The sequence below is a fragment of the Scylla paramamosain genome, chromosome 20, assembly GCF_035594125.1.
Source record: "Scylla paramamosain isolate STU-SP2022 chromosome 20, ASM3559412v1, whole genome shotgun sequence".
NCBI lineage: Eukaryota > Metazoa > Arthropoda > Malacostraca > Decapoda > Portunidae > Scylla > Scylla paramamosain.
The window spans coordinates 5,052,710-5,059,725 of NC_087170.1; the positions used below are offsets into that span (position 1 = coordinate 5,052,710).

At 37.9% G+C, this 7,016-nt stretch overlaps 2 long non-coding RNA genes across 2 annotated transcripts; both read left to right on the plus strand.

Annotated features, from left to right (window-relative positions):
* Positions 1 to 229: 229 nt before the first annotated feature.
* Positions 230 to 1,359, plus strand: LOC135110742 (uncharacterized). Its single transcript, XR_010273396.1, has 2 exons — positions 230 to 304; positions 1,076 to 1,359. It is a non-coding gene; the product is annotated as an uncharacterized LOC135110742 (long non-coding RNA).
* Positions 1,360 to 3,839: 2,480 nt separating this feature from the next.
* LOC135110743 (uncharacterized) lies at positions 3,840 to 5,613 on the plus strand. Its single transcript, XR_010273397.1, has 2 exons — positions 3,840 to 3,893; positions 5,295 to 5,613. It is a non-coding gene; the product is annotated as an uncharacterized LOC135110743 (long non-coding RNA).
* Positions 5,614 to 7,016: the final 1,403 nt, after the last annotated feature.

Below are 7,016 nucleotides of genomic sequence, written 5' to 3' on the forward strand. Positions count from 1 at the left end.
ATATATATATATAAATTGTCACAGTTTTATGAGCGTAGTGTTGGACGCCAAAGTGATGTGACCATTCCAGACACGTACGGGCCAACTGTGCTCAGTGGAACACCCCAGTAACAGCTTTGTGTGTGTGTGTGTGTGTGTGTGTGTGTGTGTGTGTGTGTGTGTGTGTGTGTGGCAGATGTGAGGCTGTGCAGAAGGTGAGGCAATGGTGGTGGTGGTGGATGTGAACATATATAAAGCGGTTGTAGGCGCTTGATGACACCAGTTGATGGCACATCCACCTCGAGGCGACAACATGTGGAAGATTGTAAGTCCCTCCATTCTTCTTCGCCTTCACTAAGCTATGTTTTAGTACTCTAGCTTCATATTTTATGTAATATTGGTGCACTGATCTGTTGGCTCTTTGCTCAGTATCTGTCTTTGTATTGCTTGACAGCATTATTTAACTTTGCTTTTGATGATGAAAAGTGTATATACTTTTCATTGAATATATATATATATATATATATATATATATATATATATATATATATATATATATATATATATATATATATATATATATATATATATATATATATATATATATATATATATATATATATATATATATATATATATATATATATATATATATATATATATATATATATATATATATATATATATATATATATATATATATATATATATATATATATATATATATATATATATATATATATATATATATATATATATATATATATATATATTAGTTTATCATTTTAACTCAATGATAAATGTATTCTCTTGGTTGAGTCTGTCAAGATTAAGTTTTATCTTTGCTTTAGAGATGAAAGTTGTATGTACAATCTCACTGGTTATATTTTGAGTTTTTTTTTTTTTCAGTCTAACTTGAGATGTTTAAATCACTGATTTCCATCAGAGAAAAAATCCCAAGAAAGTTGATATAAATAAAAATGGAAAGTGAATATGTGTGTGTGTGTGTGTGTGTGTGTGTGTGTGTGTGTGTGTGTGTGTGTGTGTGTGTGGCAGGTGTCTGCAGTGCTTAGTGTGCTGTGGTGGTGTGTTGCAGGTGTTTGCAGTATTCAGTGTGTTCCTGCTAGTTGTCGCCGGCCTGGCCAGGGCCATGCCGGAGCCGGGATACCGTAGCTATGGCGGTTATGGCGGCGGACACGGCGGCGGCTACGGTGGATATGGAGGCGGCTATGGTGGATATGGTGGAGGCCACGGTGGTGGCTACGGCGGCTACGGTTACGGGCGCTGAAGTGGAAGACTAAAAGAAATCTTTGCTTTGTTGTTGAGAGATGAAAATGAGCGAGCCGTTGATAAAACAATGAATAAAAATGACCTTTGTAATGTGTTTTTCATTTCTATTGTGTTATAGTTCATTGTGTATAGGACTAGAACTCTTTCTTCTGATATTCTGTTCATTTCATCTCAAGGTCGTCCCGCTTTCTAGCCAAGGCTTGCCAGCTCTCCTTCATCTTGAACCACTCCATTAGATTGGATTTTTCAAGAAATGGAAGGTGCGGTGCATACCTAGGAGTTCACTGGACTGAAGAGGGACAGGGGGCTTCAAGCACACACACACACACACACGCACACACACACACACACACACACTTTTTTTATGCAAGAGAGACACTGGCCTAAGGGAAAAAGTACCACTGTTGGTGTCCAAAGGGAATATCCAGAACTGAAGGATAAGTGTCTTGAAATGAAGAAACAAGCAGGAAGTTGCAGACTTTACCAGTGAACGCGCTAAAGGATTCAGAAAAATGGTTAACTTTTCCATTATACTTGAGAAGGTGAACTGCTTTTGATTCGACCCTGTTCAAAAAAAAGTTAGAGAAGTTTGGAGAAGAGGGACAGTTGAGTATTGATGAAGAAGAGAGGATAGCCATCTGGAGGACTGTGTCAAATTGATAGGAGGAAGAGATAGATTTTTGAGGCATTGAAACACACTCAGTTTGCTCTGCCCCAAAAAGAATTTTATGTATTTATTTTTAATTTTTTTCTATTTATATAAATCAGAAACCATGGGTTTCGTGGATTCTCTGTGTAATTTATCTTATTTCTGAAGGGTTAGATGTGTAGAGTGGTTTTATCAGCATAGGTGTGGATTGGACAATAAGTTTAGCTTAGAAGATCATTGATGAATAACATAAAGAGAGTGAGTGACATAACAGAATGCTGAGGAATACCACTGCTATTCGATGTCGGAGAACAGTGACCGTCTACCACAACAGCAATAGAACAGTCAGAAAGGAAACTTTACATGAAGTTACAGAGAGAAGGGTAGAAGCCGTAGGAAGGTAGTTTTGGAAATTAAAACTTTGTGGGAGACTCTATAAATACTTTTGATATGTCTAAGCCAACAGCGGAAGTTTGTAAAATATCCCTTAAAGAAGATGAACAAGACTTGGTAAGGGAAGCCAGAAGATCACTAGTAGAGCGGGAACGACGAAGCCCATACTGGCGATCAAATATAAGGTGAAATGAAAGATATGTATGAATCTTCCTATTAAGGACAGACTCAAAAACTTAAGAAATCCTGGAAGTTAAAATAATAGGGTCGCATTTTGAAGGATTAGAGCTGTCACAGTTTAGGGAACAGGCTGAATGTAGGCAAACTTTCAATAAGAAGAAAGGTCGATGTTGATAAACAGAGATATTAGACTTTGATCAAACAAGATGCAAGCATGGAAGCACAGTTTCGGAGAACAATAAGAAGGACTTCAACTGGTCCATACACATTCCGAGAGTTAAGGCCAGAGAGGGCATAAAAAACATCATCGAGAAGAATCTTAATGGCAAACATGAAATGTTTGAATGTTAGAGGAGAGGGGGAAACAAATTCTGAATCATTCAGAATTTGCTTTAGGCAAATATTTGAGAAAACAGATCAGCTTTAGAGGTAGATGAGATGGCAGTTGTGTCATCAGGAGAAAAACATGAAGAAGAAAATAATGGGATATAGGTGGCAAAGTTAAAGAGGGGATTAGATATAGAGACAAATATATATGATACGGAAACAGATTTTGACATTTTTTATAGATTTAGGAGTTTTGGATAGTTGGAGAACAGTCTCCATATGATTTCGGAAAGAAATGTAAAGTGCATGAGATTCGGGTGATGGAGAGTTGAAGTACTCTTTGTGTGTCGCCTTTCTATCATTTATAGCAGAAAAACAGAATGAGTTAAACAAATGCATAAAAGATTTAGAGAAAGAGAGAGTGAGAAATGTACGCCTCCAAGCCAGACACGATCACTGTTATGCTCTCAGCACACAGAGATGATTCTCTGATACAGAAGCAGTAGTCATTCAATGAAAAATCAAATTAATACCTCTCCAGTTAGTATAGAGAAAGTGAAAGAACTAGCTCTGCTCTGGAAGATCCAGAGGACGAACTGGAGAGATACTAATAAGAGGTTGTGATAGGACAGATTACTCCAATGATCATGTAACCGTTATGGAAAACATTAGAATAAAATTTAGAAACTTAAACCCCCTCACAAAAAAAAAAAAAGACAACTTGATTAAAAAGATATAAGAAATTACGAGAAAATATATGACGTAGAAATAAATAAATACGTGACTACTATTGATAGCACTGCAGCAGTAGCGAGTTATTTTACATATTTTTTCTCATCATCACAAACATTAGTATAGCAATGACAGTAATGGCAGTGGTGCAAGCGTATCGTAACACGAACGTCAAAATTTCCAGCTCTGCGCAAGAGAGTTGCACAGTGTGTTGACCAACCGTGTGTATGGGAGTGGGACACAGCGGTAATGGCTGCCAGGAGTATATAAGGCGGGTGAGGGAGAACTTCGGCATCACTGGAAGAGAGCGACTCGACGAAGCAATAGCAACATGTTCAAATCCGTGAGTCCCATCACGCAGCATCCCCTTCACTATTGTTGTTTGATTATGCATGAGTCTCGTCACTCAGTGTGAACACTGAGTGACTAAGTGACTTCATTTTAGGTTGAAGTGATGAGGCTCACCATTTGCTTCACCGAATGCTTTTCTTCATTAGTATAGATGGATGAATGTGATGATATTCGTGTATTAGTCACTCCATTCATCTCTTATTAAGGAATTTCTTATTGAGTGACAGTTCTTCATTTTATTTTGCACTTTCACTAATGGCATCATCGTGTCAGCTGGCGGTGACGTCCTTTGATCATTGGTAGTTGGTATTGCTAATTAGAAGAATCTCAAATGTCGATTCCTGTGCATGTCAGATGACATGTCACAATTCAACATCTTACCTTTGCTACCACGCTCTCTTGCCGCACGCGGGCGTCTGTGTGATTTTATTTATTTATTTAAGTATTTATTTATTTTTATATGTAAGATGGTCACTGGCCAAGGGCAACAAAATTTTTGTATAAAAAAAGGAAAAGAAATCGAAAGCTTGTGGTGAATACTGAAGTCTCCAAGAAGAGAGATCTCTGCAAAAGGGAAGAGTCAGGATGTGCTCCACTTTGGAAGTTAAGTAATCAAAGAATTTTTTATTGTCAGAAGTGTTAGGTGAGGAGTATACAGCACAGATAAATTTTGTTTGAGAGTGACTTCGTAATCGTATCCAGACGGTGGAAAATTCGTAAATTTAAGAGCGTGGGCATAAGAACAGGTTAGTTCATTGCGCTCATAGACGGAACATCCGGTTTTTGGACAGAAAATGAGGAAAGACAAAGCAGAAGGGAACAGAGAAGGGGCTACTGTCAGTTGCCTCAGACATCTATGTTTCATTGAGGAAAAGTGGATGAGGTTTAGTACAAGAGAGTTCGTGTTTTAAAGACTGAAAATAAAATGTAAGACCACAAATGTTGCAGAAGTTAATGAAAAAAAGTTGAGAGGGTGTCAAGACACAGTCGATACCAAAAGAGAAATCTCATCTGCGGACATTTGTGGTCTTCTCCTCAGATGAGGTGTCCTAGATTGATGTTGGAGCCGCCATATCTGAATTAGAATTTTGAGTTATGGGTGTACATGTAATTAGGTGCACGTAGTTTGGTGTGAAGGAAGAGGGTTGTCTTTAGAGGCCAGACTGTGACTGCCTCCTTGTGTTGTGAGACACAAAGGGAAACGTTCAGTAAGGGTTATCGATAAGTTCACAGCAACCCCTCATTCAGTGTTTGAGACTTCACTGTGAGTAACGATCGTTTCTGCAGCTGTTTATTGCCTTCTCCTGTTGCAGGCGGTTCCAGTAATCGGTGTGTTGTCATGGTGTGTTGCAGGTGTTTGCAGTACTCACTGTGTTTTGTTGGTATGTTGCAGGTTTTTAAAATACTCAGTGTGTTGCTGTTGGTGGTCGCCGCACTGGCCAGCGCCACGCCAGAGCCGGGATACCGTAGTTATGGCGGCTATGGCGGCGGACATGGTTACGGCTACGCTGGATATGGGGGCGGGTATGGTGGATATGGTGGTGGCCATGGCGGTGGCTACGGACGCTGAGATGGAGGGCCCCACGTACCTGAACTGACAGCGATGCATCCAAGACGAAAGTGTTGCGTGCTTATTGTTGTACGCTTTTAAGAAATGACTATTGGAATATTTTTTTTTCTCGTTAAATCGAGAAGTAAAATTTTACCTTACAGTACATTTTTCATTGTCATATATCTTGCTTTTTGTGTTGGTGGTGGTACCGGAACAAAAACAACAGAACAACTACTGCTATTACTACTTTTACTACCAGTACTACTACTACTACTACTACTGCTATTACTACTTCTACTATTACTACTACTTCTTCTACTACTACTACTACTGCTGCTGCTACAACCACTGGTACTACTACTACTACTACTACTACTGCTACAGCAACTACTACTGCTACTACTATTGTTATTGCTTTTGAGAGTTGTCCTTTCCGAGAGTGATTTATAATGATTATTATTATTATTATTATTATTATTATTATTATTATTATTATTATTATTATTATTATTATTATTTTTGTTATTATTATTATTATTATTATTATCATTATTTTTATTATTATTATCATAATTATTATTTTTCTTCTTCTTCTTCTTATTATTATTATTAGTAGTAGTAGTAGTAGTAGCAGTAGTAGCAGTAGGAACAGCAGTAGTAGTAGTAGCAGTAGTAGTGGTAGTAGTTGTAGTAGTAGTAACAGTAGTAGTAGTCGCAGTTGTTGTTGTTGTTGCTATTATTATTGTTGTTGTTATTGCTGATGTTGTTGTTGTTTTAAGAACAAAATTATCATGTTGTTTTGGGAACATGTTTAGTATAATTCGAGTGAAGGGGCAAGTTTTGCAAGAGTAATTCCAAGATGAGGAGGAAAACATCGAGATAGAGACGTTACATAAAATTGTAACGATGAAACTGGGGTCTTTTAGTTTTGAGTTGGAGCGTCATTACCAAAGCTTGGGAGATTTTTCTCTGAGCACACACAACCTTATGCCACTGCACGAAAGTTTTGCGTGCTCATTGTTGTACACTTTTAAGAAATGACTATTGGAATATTTTTTCTCCTTAAATCGAGAAGTAAAATTTTACCTTACATTGCATTATTCATTATCTTATGTCTTGCTTGTTGTATTGGTGGTGGTACCGGAACGAAAACAACAACAACAACTACTGCTATTACTACTTATTACTTATTACTTATTATATTACTTATTACTATTATTACTTATGCCACTCCATTAACACTGATGACGACGCTGCTCTGCGAATGATGACGAGTGTGATTAACGATCGTTCCACTGGTGACTCCTGAGGTGGCTGTTGAGTCCAATATGGGAGTTACACACCTTGTCACACCTGTGGTAGGGATATTGTTTGGTTTGGCACCTAGATTGCGTTGGTGTCGTTTAATATGATTCTCTGTTTTTTCTCCATGACTCTAGTTGTTCTATTCGAATGGTTTATTTTGCATATGCAGCCCTCCTGGTCTGCCTGCACGTATGTATGAACACACACACACACACACACACACACACACACACACACACACACACACATGAACCGTCA